Here is a 23,993-nt window from a genome sequence, read left to right on the forward strand (position 1 = left end):
TACCTCGCTTTGCAACCAAATTCAAGATTCCAATAAACCTTTGCCTTGCGAATTCGTATTCAAAATCCTCAAATCTAGTCATAAACAATTCAATATACTCAATACAAATCGTAGGAATTAATTCCATATGAATTTACTAATTTTCCGGATTAAAATTTGAAATTCATCTCAAAAATCAACAATGGAGCCCACATCTCGAATCTCGAAAAAACTTACGAAATCCGAACACTCGTTCTGAGACGAGTCCAACCATATAAAAATTATCAAATTCCGATGTCAAATGGACCTTCGAATCTTAAATTTTTATTTTTGAAAAGTTTTACAAAAATTCCAATTTCTTCCATCTAAATCTGAACTAAATGATGAATATAGATATGGATTTATGAAATATAATCACTTTTGGTTATGGAACACTTACCCAATTCAAAGTCGTGAAAATCCCTTTGAAATCGCCTAAATCCGAGACTCAAAACTAAAAAATGAGTAAAAATGGTTAACTTCTGATTTTATGAGTTTTGTCCAGGCATTTTCGCATCTGCGGACACTTGACACATCTGCGGTTCCGCTTTTGTGAAAATTGGGTCCCTTCTGCGGGCTCGCTCGCTGTAATGACCCGACTGGTCGTTTTGAGTATCTGCATTTAGCTCGGTAGTTTGAGGCCTCAGAATAGGGTTCTGTCAGTTCCATTAGCTCCGTTGAGTGATTTTGGACTTAGAAGCGCATCTGGGTTGTAATTTGGAGGTCCGTAGTCAAATTAGTCTTGAAATGGCGAAAGTTGGATTTTTGAGAAGTTTGATCGGAAGTGGACTTTTTAATATCGGGGTCGGATTTCGATTCCATAAGTTGGAGTAGGTCCGTAATGCCAAATGTGACTTGTGTGCAAAATTTGAGGTCCATTGGACGTGGTTTGATACGTTTCGGCATCAGTTGTAGAAGTTGAAATTTCAAAGTTCATTGATTTTGACTTGAGGTGCGATTCGTCGTTTCGAGGTTGCTATTGGTGATTTGAAGCTTCTCGTACGTTCGTTTCATCACATGGAACGTGTCTGCAAAATTTGGCGCCATTTGGAGTTGGTTTGATATGGTTCAGATGTTTGGTTGCGATTCTAGAAGTTCTTGAAGTTTCCTTTGATCTTCATACGTTTTTGCATCTAATTCGTGCTTTTAGAGGTTATTTTGATGATTTGATCGCGTGAGCGAGTTTGTGTTGTATTTTTAGACTTGTGTGCATAGTTGGTTTAGAGCCCCGAGGGCTCGGATGAGTTTCAGATTGGTTTCAGAATGAATTTTTTATGATATTTGAATGCTGGTACTGGTGTCATCGCATTTGCAATGTTTTGGTCGCAAATGTGACTATCGCATTTGCGAACCCGGGCTGCTGGGCAAGAATTCGCTTTTGCGAAAAATTCCTCGCATTTGCGATGGTCCCCCTTTTCGCATTTGCGAAGCGTTTGGTCGTAAATGCGACATTAGCAGAAAACCTCCAATTCGCATTTGCGATATATTGTACGTATTTGCGGGGGTCGCATTTGCGAGGGTCGCATTTGCGAACCTCCTGTCGCAAATGCGACATCTGCAACCTGTTAAATGCTGAGAATTCCGAGATTTGGCTTCATTTTGTTATATTTTGAACCCTAGCTTCGATGGGAGGCGATTTTGTGAAGGGATTTTCATACCAAATCATTGGGTAAGTATCTCTAATCAATTCTCAACTACATTTCATGATTTTACATAAGATTTAACATCAAATTCATGAGAATCTACGGAAAAATTTGGGGATTTTGTCAAAACTTTAAAAATGAAAATTTTGGATTTGAGAGTCGAATATGACTCGGATTTGAAAACAAAACACGTATTGGGACTCGTGAGGCCATGGGTAGTCAAGACCTACCATTGGACCCGGTTTTGACCAGGCGGGCCCAAGGTTTGACTTTTTAGAAATTGAAAAAAATAATCATAGATTTATTAATTGAAATTGTTTTCCCTTGCATTGTGTGATGTATTTAAGTCGTCTTTGGCTAAATTGAGCCGAGCGGAGGTGAATTTGTAAAGGAAAAATCTAAATTGAGTATTGAGTTAGACGAATTGAGGTAAGTGTCTTGCCTAACTTTGTTGAGGAAATTTTTCCTACTATTTGATATTTGTTTACTACATGCGGGGGTGATACATATATGAGGTGACGAGCGTATATGTATGTGCCGGGGTTAATCATGCTCGGGGGTAGATTATATTATAATTGTGTCTTGTAGAATTACGTGACCTTCTTGCTTTATGTCTCACTTGACTCTTAGATACTAAGAACATAGTATTAAATGTTTGAAATTAAGACTTAACTTATTATAACTTGATCAAATTTGATGGAGTTCTGAGAATACATTGATGTGTTTAATTCGGTCAGCACTATGCGTAATCATTAATACATTGCTATGGCCGATATTCTTGAGATACTAGATTCTATACTTGTGTTGTAGATCATTGGGAGATTTGTTGGAATACTTGAATAATAAGGTTCTTGCGGGTTTATTGCACTATTGTTGGCTTGGAAAGTCGTGAATGAGATTCATTTGGAATATTCATTTGAACACTCTTCTTGACGTTATATATGCTTCCTGCCTTGTTTGTCATTGATATCCATATGCTTGGTAAGGAAGAGTGTAAAACACGAAGGGTGATGCCGTGCCTTTGTTTATACATTATCATGTGAGGGAGAGTGTAAAGCACGAAAGGTGATGCCATGCCATATTATTGAGAGTAAAAGCACGAAGGGTGATGCCGTGCCATATTATTGATAGTAAAAGCACGAAGGGTGATGCCGTGCCATATTATTGAGAGTAAAAGCACGAAAGGTGATGCCGTACTATATTATTGAGAGTAAAAGCAGAAGGGTGATGCCGTGCCATTTCATTTGTATTATCATGCTTTAAATTATCATGAGTTCATGGCATGATGAATGTTTCCGTGTAGGTGAGGATGAGGGACATGTATTATGTTGTGATATCTTTCCTTTGTGTATACGTTCATGCCGTTACATTGAGCTGTTATTGTTGTATTTATGGTTCTTATGTGACTTGTCGTTAATGCCCTGTTCTTATTCTTTATCTTATTTGTTATTGTGTCACTCATTCCTTCTACTTGATAAACTTGCAAATACCATGCCTACTTCCTGCTGTCATAATTATATCTTTGTCGTATCTATTTTGTTGCACTTAAGTATAGGTCTTCTTCCATGTTAGTCATTCATGTCTCTACTTGTTAAAATATAAAGATCATGTGTCCCCTTTCTTATATGTTATATCTATCTTCATGCCTCCACCATGCTAGTTAGTTGAAGTTACCTTCCTTTTCCTAATTGTTGTCATTACCTCTATGCTTTCCGTCTAGTTTGTTACTGATGTCCTTATGTACATTCTCGTTCATTATTGCTACTTGCGTATTTCCTACTCTGTCATTACTGTTATCGGCATTTCTGCCATTCGGTTGGTACTGTTGTATGCATATTTGGTGAGGATGAGATAAATGCACGAAGGGTGTTGCCGTGCAATTGACTTGATATCAGACTATATTCCTCACGTTATGAAAGTTATGGGGGTGACTATTGTGGTTTATTGGTTTTGCTCTAAAGAAAAGATTGGTTGAGATAGTGAAAACTGTTGAATTGTGATCTCTTCTAGTACTCTGTTATTGTTTTATACATTCGTTTCGTGTACTCTATACTGTTATACTATTGTATAGTTCTATTACTAGATTTCGGTAAAAATATTTATTAGTGAGCATCTTTTTACTAAAAAGCCTCGTCACTACTACGACGAGATTAGACAAAATACTTACTGGGTACATGGGGTCGGTTGTACTCATACTACACTTCTGCACCCTGCGTGCAGATTTTTGGAGCGGAGCTGCTGGTGATGTCAGGAGCTGACCCTGAAGATGTTTGTGTATTTCGGATATAGCTGCCACTTGTCCTTAGTAGCTTTAGATTTTGTTAATCTGTTAGTTGGTTCTCATCCTTCAGAGACTACGAATCTGTTTATGTAACTTTCAAACAGATTGAGTAATTATTTGTATCAGCTTTGTAAATTCCAAGTCTTAGAAGCTCATGATTCGTATTACCAGTTCTTGGGTTAATTTGTAAAGTTCAGATATTCCTTCACTATCTTTCCTATAATTTCATTTGGCTTGCATTGTTGGTTAGTTGGCTTACCTAGCGGGTCGAGTTAGGTGCCATTACGACTTGTGATTTTTGGGTCGTGACACTCGCTTCTGCGGACTCACTTCTGCGCAAGGCTGCCCCTTCCCCCTTTTCCCGCTTCTGCAATGCATGGGCCGCTTCTGCGATACCCCATCCGCTTCTTCGAGGCATAGCTCGCTTCTGCGAGCTCGCACCTGCTGTCTAAAATCCGCAGGTGCGATTACACCAGAAGGCCCAAAATTTCAGATTTTTCTTAAGTCCAAATTTCGATCCGTTAACCATCCGGAATCCACCCGATGCCCCGGGACCTCAACCAAATATACCAACAAGTCCTAAAACATCATACGAACTTAGTCGAGACCTCAAATTACATCAAACAATGCTAAAACCACGAATCATACCCCAATTCAAGCTTAAGGAACTTAAGAATTTTCAACTTCTACATTCGATACCGAAACCTATCAAATCAAGTCCGATTGACCTCAAATTTTACACACAAGTCATAAATGACATAACAGACCTATTCAAATTTCCAGAATCAGATTCCAAACCCGATATCAAAATGACAAATTCGTGGTCAAACTTTGGAAATCTTTAGCCTTTAAGTTTTTAGTTTCCGTTAAATGACCATAACTTGAGCTAGGGACCTCTAAATTAAATTTCGGGCATACGCCTAAGTCCCCAAATCATGATACAGGCCTACTGGAACTGTCAAAACACTGATCCGGATCCGTTTGCTAAAAATATTGACCAAAGTCAACTTAAATAAGTTTTAAAGCTCTATTTCACATTTTAATAAATGTTTCACATAACAACTTTTCGAAAAATTATACAGACTGCACACGCAAGTCGAGGAATGATGAATAGTGCTATTTGAGATTTCAGAACACATAAATAATTATTAAATTTAAAGATGATCTTTTGGGTCATCACAGTAACGCACGTGCTAGGTGACGGGCGTGTGGGTGTGCACCGTAGAAACTGTGACGTAATTGATTCCGTGGAATTGTGTAGTCAAATAATCTTGGCATTTTCCATGTACTTTCATGTGTTAGAGAAATTGAGCTGAGAATCATGTTAAAAATCATGCTGAGGCTATATGCTGATATTATTGAGACCCACAGAGGTCGTATTGCTATTGAATTATTTTTTTAAGTTGTAATTTCATACTCAGTCATGTTTATTCATTTCATATCATCTCTCAGTCTCTGTTACTAAATATTGATTCATCATATCATCATTTTGGGCTAGTTTCCTGACATTGCGAGCCTGAAAGACTAGAGAGATTGGTGACTGAGTGAGGCAGAGGGTCTGATTGTGAGGATATTTATGGGATCGGGCAGCACACCGCAGCAGTCCATATTGGATTTATATACTTTATTATTATATGGATCGGGTTGCACGCCGCAGTAGGCCTTACATGCTTTATTGTTATGGGATCGGGCTGCACGTCGCAGCAGGCCTAAATGGCTTATTATAGCGCTTGGGCTGAAGGAGCCCCTTCGGAGTCTGCACCCCCACATAGTGAGCATAGATGATATTATATTTGGGATGGATTTCCTAGGGCATTCGCTTCTGCGGACTCGCTTCTGTGAAGAAGCATCCGCTTCTGCGCAAGGCTGCCCCTTCCCCTATTCCCGCTACCCTGATGTATGGGCCACTTCTGCAGTCGCGCTTCTACGACACCCCGTCCGCTTCTGCGAGGCATGGCTCGCTTCTGCGAGCTTGCATCTGCGGTCTAAAATTCGCAAGTTTGATTACACCAGAAGGCCCAAAATTTCAGATTTTCCTTAAGTCCAAATTTTGATCCGTTAACCATTTGGAATCCACCCGGCCTCGGGAGCCTTAACCAAATACACCAAGAAGTCCTAAAACATCATACGAACTTAGTCAAGACCTCAAATCTCATCAAACAACTCTAACACCACAAATCATACCCCAATTCAAACCGCGAATCGGTACCCAACAACCGAGCCTCTCCCGGTTCAAACTAGCCAACTGCCGAACAACACCACCTCCCATATAATGCTTCATATGGAGCCATCTGAATGCTCTACTGGTAGCTGTTATTATAGGCAAACTCCTCAAGTGGCAAGAACTGATCCCAAGAACATCTAAAGTCTATAACACAAGCGCAAAGCATATCTTCTAATATCTGAATAATGCGCTCGGACTGTCCGTCTGTCTATTGATGAAATGTTGTACTCAACTCAGCCAGCGTGCCTAACTCACGCTGCACAACCCTCCAGAAGTGTGAGGTAAATTGCGTACCTCGATCTGAAATAATAGACACGGGCACACCGTGAAGGCGGACAATCTCACGAATATAAATTTCAGCCAACCACTCTGAAGAATAGGTAACTGCCACTGGAATGAAATGTGCTAACTTGGTCAACCTGTTCACAATGACCCAAACTGCGTCAAATTTTCTCTGAGTCCGTGGGAGCCCAACAACAAAATCCATAGTGATACGCTCCCACTTCCACTCAGGAATTTCTAACTTTTGAAGCAAACCACCAGGTCTCTAATGCTCGTACTTGACTTGTTGATAATTTAGATACCGAGCTACATATGTAACTATATCCTTCTTCATTCTCCTCCACCAATAATGTTGCCGTAAATCTTGATACATTTTGGCGGTACCTAGATGAATAGAATACCTAGAACTGTGTGCCTCCTCCAGAATTAATTCACGAAGCCCATCCATATTAGGCACACAAATACGACCCTGCATTCGAGAACTCCATCTTCCCCCATAGCAACCTGTTTGGCATCACCGTGCCACACCGTGTCCTTAAGGAAAAGTAAATGAGGATCATCATACTGTCGCTCTCTGATGCGCTCATATAAAGAAGACCGAACGACTAAGCAAGCTAGAACCTGTCTGGGCTCAGAAACATCTAACCTCACGAATTGATTAGCCAAAGTCTGAACATCTGCAGCTAACGGCCTCTTACCAATCGGAATATACGCAAGACTGCCCATACTCAAAACCTTTCTACTCAAAGCATCGGCCACCACATTGGCCTTTTAGGGGTGATATGAAATAGTGATATCATTGTCCTTTAACAGCTCCAACCATCTTCTCTGCCTCGAATTGAGATCTTTTTGTTTGAACAGATATTGTAAGCTATGATGATCAGTAAATACTTCACACGAGACACCGTAAAGGTAATGCCTCCAAATCTTCAGCGCATGAGCAATGGCTGCCAATTCCATGTCATGAACAGGATAATTCTTCTCGTGAACTTTCCACTGCCGTGATGCATATGCAATCACCCTGCCATCTTGCATCAATACTGCACCAAGCCCAATGCGAGATGCATCACAATATACCGTATAAGATCCTGAACTTGTAGGTAATACCAATATTGGCGTTGTAGTCAAAGCGGTCTTGAGCTTTTGAAAGCTCAACTCATACTCGTCTGACCATCTGAATAGGGCACCCTTCTGGGTCAATTTGGTCAATGGAGATGCTATAGATGAAAACCCCTCCACAAACCGGCGATAATAACCTGCCATACCCAGGAAACTCTGGATCTCTATAGCTAAAGTAGGTGTAGGCCAATTTTGAACTGCCTCAATCTTCTTAGGATCCACTTTTATGCCTTCAACCGATACTACATGCCCCAAAAAGGCAACCGAGTCTAACCAAAATTCACATTTTGAAAATTTTGCATATAATTGATTATTTATCAAAGTCTGAAGCACAATTCAAAGATGCTGCTCATGCTCATCTCGATTGCTGGAGTAAATCAAGGTATCATCAATGGACACAACCACAAAGTAAATAAGGCTTGAATACCCGATTCATCAAATCCATAAATGCTGCTGGGGAATTTGTCAGCCCAAATGACATCACTAGGAATTCTTAATGCCCATACCGAGTCCGGAAAGCTGTCTTAGGGACATTAGATGCCCTAATCTTCAACTGATGGTAACCAGACCTCAAATCGATCTTCGAAAATACCTTGGCACCCTGAAGCTGATCGAATAAGTCATCAATTCTTGGCAACATATACTTGTTTTTGATAGTGGCTTTGTTCAGCTGCCGATAATCTATATACATCCGCATAGAGCCATCTTTCTTCTTTACAAATAGTACCGGTGCACCCCAGGACGAGACACTGGGTCTAATGAATCCTTGATCAAGCAAGTCTTGTAATTGCTCTTTCAATTCTTTCAACTCCGGCGGGGCCATACGGTATGGTGGAATAGAAATTGGCTGAGTGCCCAGAGCTAAATCATTACAAAAGTCAATATCTTTGTCGGATGGCATTCCCGGCAGATTCGCAGGAAATACATCTAGAAATTCACGGACAACTAGAACTGAATCCATAGAAGGAACTTTCGCAATGGGATTATGAATATAAGCCAAATAAGCTAGACACCCATTCTCGACCATACGACGAGATTTCACACAAGAGATAACCTTGATGATAGAATGGCCAAGAGTCCCTTTCCATTCTAGTTGAGGTAACCCCGACATGGCTAAGGTCACTGTTTGGCATGACAATCCAATATAGCATGATAAGGAGACAACCAATCCATACCCAAGATTACATCAAAATCTACCATATCAAGAAGTAGAAGATCCACGCTAGTCTCAAGACTCCCAATAGTAACCACACATGAACGATAGACATGATCTACCACAATAGAATCTCCCATCGGTGTGGACACACACAGAAGCACTCAGAGAATCACGAGGCACAACCAGATATGAAGCAAAATAGGAGGACACATAAGAATAAGTAGATCCTGGATCAAATAGAACTGAAGCATCTCTATGGCAAACTGGAACAATACATGTGATCACTACATCGGATGAATTGACCTCAGGCCTAGCTGGAAAAGCATAAAATCAGGGATGTGCCCCACCACTCTGAACCGCGTCCCTGGGACGACCTCTAATTGGCTGGCCTCCACCTCTAATGGCCTGACCTCCACCTCTAGCTGTCTGAACCCTGCCCCTAGCTGGCTGGGTGGGTGGCGGAACAGCTGGTGATGGAATCATAGCACGAGAACCCTGCTGCTGTGAACTGCTCGATGCCTGAGGGCAAAATCTAGTAATATGTCTCGGATCACTACAAGTATAATAGGTCTTCGGCTGTTATGACTGCTGACCCTGGAACTAGCCATGTCGACCTGGATAACCACTCTGATGACTCAAGATTGGAGGTGCATTAATAGGAGCTGGTGGTGCACTGTAAGCTTGCTGGTGGTGCACTGTAAGCTAGCTGGTCGGAATGAGACACATAAGGGCCGTGACCACCTGAAGCATCGTGGGATGCCTGGAGCGCTGAATGTAATGGCCTAGGAGGATGGCCTCTACAAAAATTACCCCTGCCTCCAGAAAAGGCACCACTGAACCCACCGAACTGATGAGGCCTCTTATTAGACCCCTGCCCTCTCTCCTGTGCAAGAACCATCTCGATCCTCCTCGCAACATTAGCAGCCTCCTGAAAGAAAATCTCACTTCCGGCCTCCTTGTCCATCTAAACCTGATAGGGTGAGTGAGTCCCTCAATAAACCTCCTCACTCTCTCTCCCTCAGTAGGTAGTAAAAGGAGAGCATGATGGGCCAAATCCACAAAACGAGTCTCGTACTGGGTAACAGTCATACTGCCCTGCTGTAGACGCTCAAATTGCCTGCGGTAATCCTCTCTCAATGTGATAGGGAGGAACTTCTCTAGAAATAGCCGTGAGAACTACTCCCAGGTCAATGTAGGCGATCCAACTGGTCTGGTCAATGCATAATATCTCCACCACCTCTTGATAGAATTCGTCATCTGGAATACAACAAAATCAACCCCATTGGTCTCAACTATACCCATGTTCCACAATACCTCATGGCAGCAGTCAAGATAATCCTGTGGGTCCTCAGAAGGTATACCACTGAAGTAAACTGGAAAGAGCTTAGTAAACTTATCCAGTCTCAATAAGGCCTTAGAAGACATGGTATAAAAAATTTAAGCGGAAGTGAATTACTGAAATAAAGTGCGGAAGACCACAACAACCGAATCATCAAAATACATCCCCGAATCTGGTGTCACAAGTGCACAAGCTACTAGGATAATACAAATAATGGTCTGAATATAATTCAAGCTGTTTGAAAGATAATACACCGCTAAGATAAGATAGAAGGGGACTTCAGAACTGCGAACGCTGTGCAGTTATACCTCAAGTCTCCTCTGAGTAGCTGAATCCGGTCAACTCTATGGTACGGCGCTGGGACCAATTCTAAATATACACAAGAAGTGCAAAGTGTAGTATGAGTACAACCGACCCCATGTACTCCGTAAGTGTCGAGCCTAACCATGACGAAGTAGTAGCGAGGCTATGACAGGACACACACGTAAACAACCTGTACAAGTATATACAAATACGAAGCAACAAAAAATACAATAAATAACACTTTATAAATTTGGGAGGGAACATACGAAGGGGGGTGGTATAATAATTTCATTAGGAAAATTATTACTTAGCAGCCGATTAATTCCTCAATAGTAAAATGAGCAACTGATAATATGAAAATGGCACGGCACCACACTTTATGCTTCTACTCTCATTCCTCCCATAAATTGATAAATGAATAATAATAATTAGCACGACATCACCCTTCGTGCTTTAACTCTCTTTTGGCACGGCATCACCCATTGTGCTTTTGCACTCTCTGAAAATGGCACGGCATCACCCTTCATGCTTTTACACTCAAAATTGACATGGCAACACCCTTCGTGCTTTTACACTCTTTCTCACCATGATAATGATAATATAAATAATAAAGATAGCACGGCATCACCCTTCGTGCTTTCACACTCTTTCTCACCGTATTCAACAATAAATAAATCAATAAAAAGTTCATGAATAATGATCAAATAATCAATAATAAACTTAAACAGGAATATCTTAATTAAATAAGCAATTATTCAAAATGAAATAAATTCCTCCAGCATTCACGACCCAAAAATCACAAGTCGTGATGGCACCTAACTCGACCCGCTAGGTAAGCCAACTAAAAGTCAATACAATCCAAATGAAATTGTAGGAAAATAAGAAAGCATTATCTGATTTTTTACAAATTAACCCAAGAACTGGTATTACAAATCATGAGCTTCTAAGACTTGGAATTTACAAAATTGATACAAATAGTTTACACGATCTGCTTGAATGTTACATAAACAGATTAACAAAATCTAAAGCTACCAAGGACAAGTGGCAGCTATATCCGGAATGCATGAACATCTTCAGGGTCAGCTCCCGACATCACCAGCAGCTCCGCTCCAAAAATCTGCTCACAAGGTGCAGAAGTGTAGTATGAGTACAACCGACTCCATGTACCCAGTAAGTATTTTGTCTAACCTCGTCGAAGTAGTACCGAGGCTTTTTAGTTAAAAGATGCTCACTGATAAAATTTGTAATATAACTAACAATAGAACTATACTACAGTATAACAGAATTGAGCATAAGAACGAATGTATAATGCAATAATAGAGTACTTGAAGAGATCACAGTCCAATAGTTTCCAATATCTTGACCAATCCTTTCCTTAGAGCGAAACCCAATGACCCACAATAATCATCTCAAAACTTTCATAGTGTGAGAGAAACACTCAAGATATCAAATTCAATGGCACGACAACACCCTTCGTGCATATATCTCATCCTCACCAAATATGCATAAAATAGTACCAACCGAAGCACAGAAATACCGATAACAGAAATGACAAAGCAGGAAATACACAAGTAGTAATAATGAACGGGAATGTACATAATGACATCAGTAACAGACTAGGCGGAAAGCATAAAGGTAATGACAACAATTAGGAAAAGTAATGTAACTTCAACTAACTAGCATGGCGGAGGCATGGAGATAGATATAGTAAATAAGAAAGGGGACACATGATCTTTATAAGTTAACAAGTAGAGACATGAATGACTAACATGGAAGAAGACCTGTACCTAAGTGCAACAAAACAAATATGTCATGGATGCAATTATAATAGCAGGAAATAGGTATGATATTTACAAGTTAAGCAAATAGAAGGCATGAATGTCACAATAACAAATAAGATAAAGAACAAGAACATGGCTTTAACGACAAGTCACATAAGAACCGTTAGTACGACATTGACAATTCAAGGTAAGGACATGAAGATATCTGCAAGAAAAAGGATATCACAACATAATGCATGTCACTCGTCCTCACTTGCACGGAAACACCCTTCGTGCCATGAACTCGCAATAACACAAAAGCATGATAATATAAATGCAATGGCACGACATCACCCTTCGTGCCTTTACTCACATAACATGGCACGACATCACCCTTCGTGCTTTTACTCACAAATGATATGGCACGGCATCACCCTTCGTGCTTTTACTCTCAATAATATGGCACGACATCACCTTTCGTGCTTTTACTCTCAATAATATGGCACGGCATCACCCTTCGTGCTTTACACTCTTCCTTACCAAGCATATGTATATCAATGACAAACAAGGCAGGAAGCATAAATAACGTCAAGGAGAATGTTTAAACGACAAACAAGACAGGAAGCATAAATAACTTCAAGGAGAGTGTTTAAACGAATATTCCAAATGAATCCCAATCACAACTTTCCAAGCCAACAATAGTTCAATAAACCTTCAGGAACCTTATTATTCAAAAATTCCAACAAATCTCACAAATGATCTACAACACAAGTATAAAATCTAGTTTCTCAAGAATATCAGCCGTAGCAATGTATTAATGATTGTGCATATTGATGACCGAATTAAACACACCAATGTATTCTCAGAATTTCAACGAATTTGATCAAGTTATAATAATCTAAGTCTTAGTTTCTAACATTTAATACTATTTTTTTAGTATCTAGGAGCCAAGTAAGGCATGAAGCAAGAAGGTCACGTGATTCTACAAGACACAATTTATAACATAATTTACCACCGAGCATGGTTAACCCTGACACATGTATATATGCTCATAACCTCATATATGTATCACCCCCCATGTAGCAAAACAAATGTCAAATAGTAGGAAACATTCCCTCAACAAAGTTAGGCATGACACTTACCTCGCTCCAAAAGTCCACTCAAAGCTAAATCACAGCTTTGCCTCTCAAACAAGCCTCCGAACCAATAGAATCTAGAAAATTACCAATCAAACGATTCAAATTAAGCCTTAGGAACTACCCACGATTGCAAAAGATTCAATTTATGTCATTATTGAAAAAGTCAACAAAAGTCAACTCCCGAGCCTGCTTGGTCCAAACCCAAAATTCGGACCAAAACCCGAGTACCCGTTCACCACTGAGCCCGGTTATGTAATTTATTTTGAAATCCGACATCAATTTGAGGTCTAAATCCCAATTTTACAAAAATCTCTAATTCTACCCAAACCCCCAATTTCCCCCATAAAATCGTGTTAGGTTTACGTGATCGCGAGAGGCTACACACATTCATGAAGTTTTAGCCCCTGACCTCCGCGTTCGCGAGACAAGACCCGCGTTCGTGTAATGTAACCTCAAGTCTCCTGCCCAGCCTAGCTAATGCTACGCGTTCGTGTGTGACGGGCCGCGTTCAAATAGAGCAAGCCCCCATTGCTCTGCCTTCGCGACCATAGTCTCGCGTTCGCGTAGTGTAAAATCCTCCCCCAACCCAGATCCCCTTCGCGATCGCGAGAATGGCTTTGCGATCGCGAAGCACAACACATTAGAAAACCAGCTGCAGCAAAAGCATCAAATTTTTCTAAGTCCAAATCACCCTGTAGCCTATCCGAAACTCACCCGAGCCCTTGGGGCTCCAAACCAAATATGCACACAAGTCTAAAAATATCATACGAACTTGCTCGCGTGATCAAATCTCCAAAATCACACCTAGAACTGCGAATTGAACACCGAATCAAATGAAATTTTCAAGAAAACTTTGAAACTTCTATTTTCACAACCGGACGTCCGAATCATGTCAAACCAACTCCGTTTCTCACCAAATTTCACAGAGAAGCCATAAATATGATATTGGACCTATACCGGGTTCCGAAACTAAAATACTGACCCGATATCCAAAAAGTCAACTATGGGTCAAACATTTCAAATTCATTAAGCCTTTAAACTTTCAAATTTCAACAAAATGTGATCACTCGAGCTAGGGACTTCCGAATTTGATTTCGGGCATACGCCCAAGTCCCAGATCTTGATATGCGCCCATCGAGACCATCAAAACACGAATCCGAGTCCGTTTGCTCAAAATTTTGACCAAAGTCAACTTAAATGGCTTTTAAGGCAGAGATTTCATATTTGTTTTATCAGTTTTTTAACATAAAAGCTTTTCGAAAAAATACCCAGATTGCACGCAAATCAAGGAGGGCTAAAATGAGGTATTTGAGACTTCAAAGTACAGAATTAAGTTCTAAAACATAAGATGACCTATTGGGTCATCACATTCTCCACCACTTAAATATACGTTCGTCCTCGAACATGCCAGGAGTCGTTCCAAAGCTATCAAACCATGGTGTAACCTTACTATGCATATACCCGAAGGTGATCCCACGTTACCCTGCTCCATATAAGCCTGCCAACGTAACATGACTAGAGATCCTTACTTCGACCTTGGTCCTTAAATCTTAGAACCCAATCTCTAACATCCTGAATTCATTACAAGACCCGAATCTCGCATCTACACATTGTATAAACCTGAACAAGTTGTATTAAGTCATAATCATAACCCCAAGATGAAATCACATGGTACACCCCATCACTCAGACACTCACAGCAAGAACTGCTGACCACCATTACTACCCAAAAATAAATCCAGTGCCGGTCGCAAACCTCATATAGATTAGAGCCTCGTTCAAAACCTTCATACCTTGCCGATGATGAAAGAAACACGCATAACCTCTTAACCACTCATTTGATCAATAAGCCAAGAAGCTCACTCGTCCGACCAGGGCCATTGCCCAAATCCTCAACAATATTTAGTACTATTCTTCCAAACCTTCCTCATCCCAATACAATAGTGCAAATCTCAGGTCTAGAAACCTCATCTTCGCCGATACAAGCATCCCTACCGTCAAGTATCAACAATAATCTTATGGAGCCCCACACAACACGGTCCCGAACACCAACAAGTAGTAATTCAGACATGACAAATAACAGTAAGAGAGCTAAATAAGAAGACTACTAAACAAGTTAAGCAGGCAGGGAAATTTTAGCATTTTCCTATTAACTATTTTCAACAAGGTGAAAGCAATACTACACAAAGTAAGCATCAAGAGTTGCATTTCATCACAGTACTATTGCGGCGTGCAACCTGATCCCATAATATCAATCCATATAGGGTATCCCTCGAGCCATAATACTCGGGCTCACTGATCACATGTGCGTCAATATCAAGCACAATAGAGTGCGCAAAATAAAATTGTGGGAAAATTATTAGGAACAAACAATACTAAGAAGGACAAGCACAACTATGGTACAATAAGCAAATCAACATCACGAATGCCATCTCACACATAGCACTATGAGGCCTAAATTGAATTACAATATGCACGCGAAGAACCATGTAACCCTCACAACCCGTCATAGCATTAGAGAGGAACACATAACACAGACCAAGGCGCGAATAACATCCATTCCGCCCGACGATATACCTGTGGTAACAGCTGCACAAGAGCAATCAAATCCGATCCGATATAGAATACACATCCTCATTGGGCCTACCAAGGGCCCCCAAATCAACTCCGATCATCCCCGAACGGACAAATCGCCCTCCAAAAGTCCACAAGGATATAACCATAACACACACTATCATCTGGCTAGCTTTACCCATATTTCTCAGTCCACAACCATGAAACAATCTGCTTCAATCTGCTTTTGAGAACTCCCAGTCTCCAAATCCATAGAACACACGAATCACCCTACCTGATTCCAACTCCACCGCCCAAAGGTCTAACACATCTCTCGAATACGATCATTCCATGAGGAATACTTCTATAATTATTCCGCGCCACATAACAAAAATCTGAATCTCAGCGGTCAACTAACCAGGCGAGCACCTCAATATCAATGTTGCATCCGTAAGTCAAAACATAATGCGTCTTCTGAAATGCACACCCTTCTCAGGCAACACCAAGTGGTGATAACATCCATCTAGACATGTGAAACAATCTGTGCTGTCTAAGAATTCATGACCTTCCCTTCCAAACTGAACCGTGACCTTGCACATGCAAAACTCAATCCCGATCAGTCAGAAACCTTCTATTTGATCTCATCCAGGAGAAAATCCCAATACGCAACATGTTCCTTACACCAGTAGAAAATATTCACCAAAAACTGTGATAGAAATCATCGAGAACCCCTTGGAATCCATTTGCACATAACCAAGCTATCAGAACCGAATCCCTCTAACTCAACCAAGCCATGCAGTTGCCCAAAACCCATGAGCATTGCCATGAAACACCTGTAAAGACCCACCATATCATAAGTACCCAAAGAATCGATCATATCATTACCGTGTTGATCCAATTTACTATCAAACCGCCCTGTTTCCTCTGAGTTCCTTCCAAATTACCCTCAAGTTAATACCCCTCCTTGCGAGAACGCCATGATCCTTACCCAGAACTCGCCATAAGAGATTCTAGCATAAAAACTACACCGCCCTAAGGCCCATAAGCCGTTGCATTCCCTCTTAGCATCCCAAAGTACCACAACTGAGGCACCTGCTCTGAAGAGACCTTCTGTGAATCTAGAGTCGCTTCCTCCACCACTTAGTCTTCTCGTTAATTAAATGCATAATCCACAATGATATAGAAATGTCGCGAGCCTCAACATCATCCCATGTAAATCTTAAACTCTAGCCACAAGTGCTATGCCACCACTTAATCTTCCTGGGTCTGAACTCATCTATGAGGCATGAGAATCAAATTCGTATCACAATTAAACAACATGAAAACCTTTCAATTTACTCACAACTCGAGACTATACGCCACATCAAGATAGAAATCAAGCACCCATTAGCCCTTTCTTTACACCCCAAGTAGACTATTCTCGTCATCTTCAAATCATCTCAACATAGCCCGCGGTCACATTCTACTCGTCATTTAGTCATCCAACCACTCGCCTGCCACAAATTCCACTCATAGGGACACTACCGGATGTATAAGTCCAAAAGCACATGCTCACACAACCGAAATACCTGTGCTCAAGCTGCAGTCAAAACCCGGCCTCAAGTCCTCTAGACTGACCCATAATCCGTACACAGGAATCACATCTCGCATCTCATCCATGGACTCACAATTTGTCGATGCTCCACCGATACCGAGCGCTCGCACGTGCATACGAATGCGTGGAAGGAATTCAAAGAGTTACGCTCCAAGCTGAATCAATGCCGTACGATAAGGAAAGAAAGATGGAAAGTTTATCCTAAATGCCCTGCAACCTCTCGAAGATAGGTATGGACGTCATCATATCGATCCACAAGACTCTACTAAACACTTGCTCATGACTCATAGAACCTATGAACCTAGTGCTCTGATACCAACTTGTCACGACCCAAAAATCACAAGTCGTGATGGCACCTAACTCGACCCGCTAGGTAAGCCAACTAACAGTCAATACAATCCAAATGAAATTATAGGAAAATAAGGAAGAATTATCTGAACTTTTACAAATTAACCCAAGAACTGGTAGTACGAATCATGAGTTTCTAAGACTTGGAATTTACAAAGTTGATACAAATAGTTTGCACGATCTGTTTGAATGTTACATAAACAGATTAACAAAATCTAAAGCTACCAAGGATACGTGGCAGCTATATCCGGAATGTACGAACATCTTCAGGGTCAGCTCCCGACATCACCAGCAGCTCCGCTCCAAAACTCTGCACACAAGATGTAGAAGTGTAGTATGAGTACAACCGACCCCATATACCCAGTAAGTATTTTGTCTAACCTCGTCGAAGTAGTGACGAAGCTTTTAGTTAAAATATGCTCACTGATAAAATTTGTAATGTAACTAACAATAGAACTATACTACAGTATAACAGAATAGAGCACACGAATTGAAGAGATCACAGTCCAACAATTTCCAATATCTTGACTAATCCTTTCCTTAGAGCGAAACCCAATGACCTACAATAATCACCTCAAAACTTTCATAGTGTTAGAGAAACACTCAAGACATCAAATTCTATGGCACAGTAACACCCTTCGTGCATTTATCTTATCCTCACCAAATATGCGTAAAATAGTACCAACCGAAGGGCAGAAATACCGATAATAGAAATGACAAAGCAGGAAATACGAAAGTAGTAATAATGAACGAGAATGTACGTAAGGACATCAATAACAAACTAGGCGGAAAGTATAAAGGTAATGACAACAATTAGGAAAAGGAATGTAACTTCAACTAACTAGCATGGTGGAGGAATGGGGATAGATATAGCAAATAAGAAATGGGACACATGATCTTTATAAGCTAACAAGTAGAGACATGAATGACTAACATGGAAGAAGACCTGTACCTAAGTGCAACAAAACAAATATGTCATGGATGCAATTATAACATCAGGAAGTAGGTATGATATTTTCAAGTTAAGTAAGTAGAAGGCATGCGTGTCACAATAACAAATAAGATAAAGAACAAGAACATGGCTTTAACGACAAGTCACATAAGAACTGTAAGTATAACAATGACAATTCAAGGTAAGGACATGAAGATATCTGCAAGAAAAAGGATATCACAACATAATTCATGTCACTCGTCCTCACTTGCACGGAAACACCCTTCGTGCCATGAACTCGCAATATCACAAAAGCATGATAATATAAATGCAATGGCACGGCATCACCCTTCGTGCTTTTACTCACATAACATGGCACGACATCACCCTTCGTGATTTTACTCACAAATGATATGGTACGGTATCACCCTTCGTGCTTTTATTCTCAATAATATGGTACGACATCACCCTTCATGCTTTTACTCTCAATAATATGGTACGGCATCACCCTTCGTGATTTACACTCTCCCTCACATGATAATGTATGAACAAAGGCACGGCATCACTCTTCGTGCTTTACACTCTTCCTTACCAAGCATATGTATATCAATGACAAACAAGGCAGGAAGCATAAATAACGTCAAGGAGAGTGTTTAAACGAATATTCCAAATGAATCCCAATCACAACTTTCCAAGCCAACAATAGTTCAATAAACCCGCAAGAACCATATTATTCAAGTATTCCAACAAATCTCACAAATGATCTACAACACAAGTATAAAGTCTAGTATTCAAGAATATCGGCCATAGCAATATATTAATGATTATGCATACAGAAGACCGAATTAAACACACCAATGTATTCTAAGAATTTCATCGAATTTGATCAAGTTACAATAAGCTAAATCTTAGTTTCTAACATTTAATACTATGTTCTTAGTATCTAGGAGCCAAGTAAGGCATGAAGCAAGAAGGTCACGTGATTCTACAAGATACAATTTATAACATAATTTACCCCCGAGCATGGTTAACCCTGGCACATGCATATATGTTCGTCACCTTATATATGTATCACCCCTGCATGTAGCAAAACAAATGTCAAATAATAGGAAACATTCTCTCAATAAAGTTAGGCAAGACACTTACCTCGCTCCAAAAGTTCACTCAAAGCTAAATCACAGCTTTGCCTCTCAAACAAGCCTCCGAACCAATAGAATCTAGATAATTACCAATCAAACGATTCAAATTAAGCCTTAGGAACTACCCATGATCGCAAAAGATTCAATTTTGGTCATTATTAAAAAAGTCAACAAAAGTAAACTCCCAGGCCCGCTTGGCCCAAACCCAAAATTCGGACCAAAACCCGAGTACTCGTTCACCCTCGAGCCCGGTTATATAACTTGTTTTGAAATCCAACCTCAATTTGAGGTCCAAATCCCAATTTTACAAAATTCCCTAATTCTACCCAAACCCCCAATTTCCACCATGAAAATCCTAGATTTTAGGTTGAAAACTCATGAAATGTAATGGGTAATTGAAAGAAAGTAGGTTAGAATCACTTACCGACAAATTGAGGAAGGAAATCTTTTAGGAAAATCGCCTCTAGGCCTTCTAGTTTTGAAATTTTGAAGGAATGGCAAAAATCCCGTAATTGGGACTGTTTTAACACTGGGCGTCAGTGTTCATCACGTTCGCTTGAACACTGACGGGTTCGTGAAGAGCCGTGCATGTTAGGCTTACGCGATCGCGAGAGGATACACACATTCGCGAAGGTTTAGCCCCCCCTGACCTCCGCGTTCGTGTAGTGTAACCTCAAGTCTCCTGCCCAGCCTAGCTAACGCTACGCGTTCACGTGTGACAGGTCGCGTTCGCATAAAGCAATCCCCCATTGCTCCGCGTTCGCGACCATAGTCTCGCGTTCGCGTAGTGTAAAATCCTCCCCCAACCCAGATCCCCTTCGCGATCGCGAGAATGGCTTCGCGATCGCGAAGCACAACACACCAAAAAGCCAGCTGCATCAAAAACATCAGATTTTTCTAAGTCCAATTCTCCCCGTAGCCTATCCGAAACTCACCCAGCCCTCGGGGCTCCAAACCAAACATGCATACAAGTCTAAAAACATCATACGAACTTGCTCGCGCGATCAAATCTCCAAAATCACACTTAGAACTGCGAATTGAACACCGAATCAAATGAAATTTTCAAGAAAACTTTGAAACTTCTATTTTCACAACCGGACGTCCGAATCACGTCAAACCAACTCCGTTTCTCACCAAATTTTACAGACAAGCCATAAATATGATATTGGACCTATACTGGGTTCCGAAACCAAAATACTGACCCGATATCCAAAAAGTCAACTATGGGTCAAACATTTCAAATTCATTAAACCTTTATACTTTCAAATTTCAACAAAATGCGATAACTCGAGCTAGGGACTTCCGAATTTGATTCCGGGCATACGCCGAAGTCCCAAATCACAAACCCATCGGGACCGTCAAAACACGGATTCGAGCCTATTTGCTCAAAACATTGACCAAAATCAACTCAAATGACTTTTAAGGCAGAAATTTCATATTTTTTTATCACTTTATTTTAACATAAAAGCTTTCCGAAAAAATACCCAGACTGCGCACGCAAACCGAAAAGGGCTAAAATGAGGTATTTGAGGCTTCAAAGTACAGAATTAAATTTTAAAACATAAGATGACCTATCGAATCATCACACTTTGACTCAACCACAACACATAAGTACTCATCACCTCACATATACGTTGTACCCGCACACTAAATCACGTAACAAATAGACAAATAAATTCTTCTCCCTCAAGTCAAGGTTAACCATGACACTTACCTCGCTTTGCAACCAATTTCAAGATTCCAATTTGCCTCGCGAATTCGTGTCCGAAATCCTCAAATATAGTCATAAACAATTCAATATACTCAATACAAATCGTAGAAATTAATTCCATATGAGTTTACTAATTTTTCGGATTAAAATCCAAAATTTATCTAAAAAATAACAGTAGGGCCCACGTCTCGAATCTCGAAAAAACTTACTAAATCCCAGCACCCGTTCCGAGACGAGTCCAACCATACAAAAATTATCAAATTTCGATGTCAAATGGACCTTCGAATCTTAAATCTTCATTTTTGGAAAGTTTTACAAAAATTCCAATTTCTTCCATCTAAATCCAAAATAAATGATGAATATAGACATTGATTTATGAAATATAATCACTTTTGGTTATGGAACACTTACCCAATTCAAAGTCGTGAAAAATCCCTTTAAAATCGCCTAAATCCGAGACTCAAAACTCAAAAATGAGTAAAAATGGTTAACTTCCGATTTTATGGGTTCTATCCAGGCTTTTTCGCATCTACGGACACTTGACCGCATCTGCGGTTCCGCTTTTGCGGAAATTGGGGTAGCTTATGCGGGCTCGCTCGCTTATGCAGACTCGCTTCTGCGCAAGACTGCCCCTTCCCCTTTTTCCCGCTTCTGCGATGCGTGGGCCGCTTCTGCGGTCGCGCTTCTATGACACTCCGTCCGCTTCTGCGAGGTCGCACCTGCGGTCGAAAATCCGCAGGGGCAATTACACCAGAAGGCCCAAAATTTCAGATTTTCTTTAAGTCCAAATTTTGATCCGTTAACCATCCGGAATCCACCCGAGCCCCCCGGGACCTCAACCAAATACACCAACAATTCCTAAAACATCATACAAACTTAGTAGAGACATCAAATCACATCAAACAACGCTAAAATCACGAATCGTACCCCAATTCAAGTTTAAGGAACTTAAGAATTTTCAACTTTTACATTGGATGCCGAAACCTACAAATCAAGTCCGATTGACATCAAATTTTACACACAAGTCATAAATGACATAACAAACCTATTCACATTTCCAGAATCGAATTTCGATTCCGTTAGCAAAAAGTCAAATCCGTAGTCAAACTTTGAAAATCTTTAGCCTTTAAATTTTCAGTTTCCGTTAAATGACCATAACTTGAGCTAGGGACCTCCAAATTAAATTACGGGCATACGCCCAAGTCCCAAATCACGATAAGAACCTACCAAAATTGTCAAAATACTGATCCAGGTTCGTTTGCTAAAAATATTGACCAAAGTCAACTTAATTGAGTTTTAAAGCTTTATTTCACATTTTAATAAATCTTTTACATAAAATATTTTCAAAAAATTATACAGACTGCACACGCAAGTGAGGAATGATGAATAGTGCTATTTGAGGTTTCAGAATACATAAATAATTATTAAATTTAAAGATGACCGTTTGAGTCATCACAGTGACGCACGTGCTAGGTGACGGGCGTGTGGGTGTGCACCGTAGAAACTGTGACGTAATTGATTCCGTGGAATTGTGTAGTCAAATAATATTGGCATTTTCCATGTACTTTCATGTGTTAGAGAAATTTAATTGAGAATCATGTTAAAAATCATGCTGAGGCTATATGCCAGTATTATTGAGACACACATAGGTCGTATTGCTGTTGAATTATTTGTTTAAATTGTAATTTCCTACTCAATCATGTTCATTCATTTCATATCATCTCTCAGTATCTGTTACTAAATATTGATTCATCATATCATCATTTTGGGCTAGTTTCATGACATTGTGAGCCTTAGAGACCGGAGAGATTGGTGACTTAGTGAGGCCGTGGGACTGATTGTGAGGATATTTATGGGATTGGGCTGCACACCGCAATAGTCCATATTGGGTTTATATACTTTATTATTATATGGATCGGGCTGCACGCCGCAACAGACCTTATAGGCTTTATTGTTATGGGATCGGGCTACACATCGCAGCAGGCCTAAATGGCTTATTATACCTCTTGGGCTGAAGGAGCCCCTCCGGAGTCTGCACCCTCCCCAGTGAGCGCATATGACATTATATTTGGGATGGATTTCCTAGGGCATAGAGTTGTCTTATTTATTTATGTTTGGGATGGATTTCTCAAGGCATGGAGTTGCTTTAATTATTTATTTATTTATGTTTGAGATGGACTTCCGAGGGCATGGAGTTACCTTATTTTTTTATTTATATTTGGAATGGAGTTCCGTGGGCTGGATTGGTCCTGTACAATACTGAGTGACTGAATGTAAGTTATTATATATATATATATATATATATATATATATATATATATATATATATATATATATATATATATTTGGGATGGATCTTCCATGGGCTGGATTGGCCATATACAGTACTGAGTGACTGTGTGCGAGTTGTCATTTATATTTGGGTTGGATCTGCCCTGTACAGTGCCAAGTGAC

This window comes from Nicotiana tabacum, chromosome 14 (assembly GCF_000715075.1).
Source record: "Nicotiana tabacum cultivar K326 chromosome 14, ASM71507v2, whole genome shotgun sequence".
NCBI lineage: Eukaryota > Viridiplantae > Streptophyta > Magnoliopsida > Solanales > Solanaceae > Nicotiana > Nicotiana tabacum.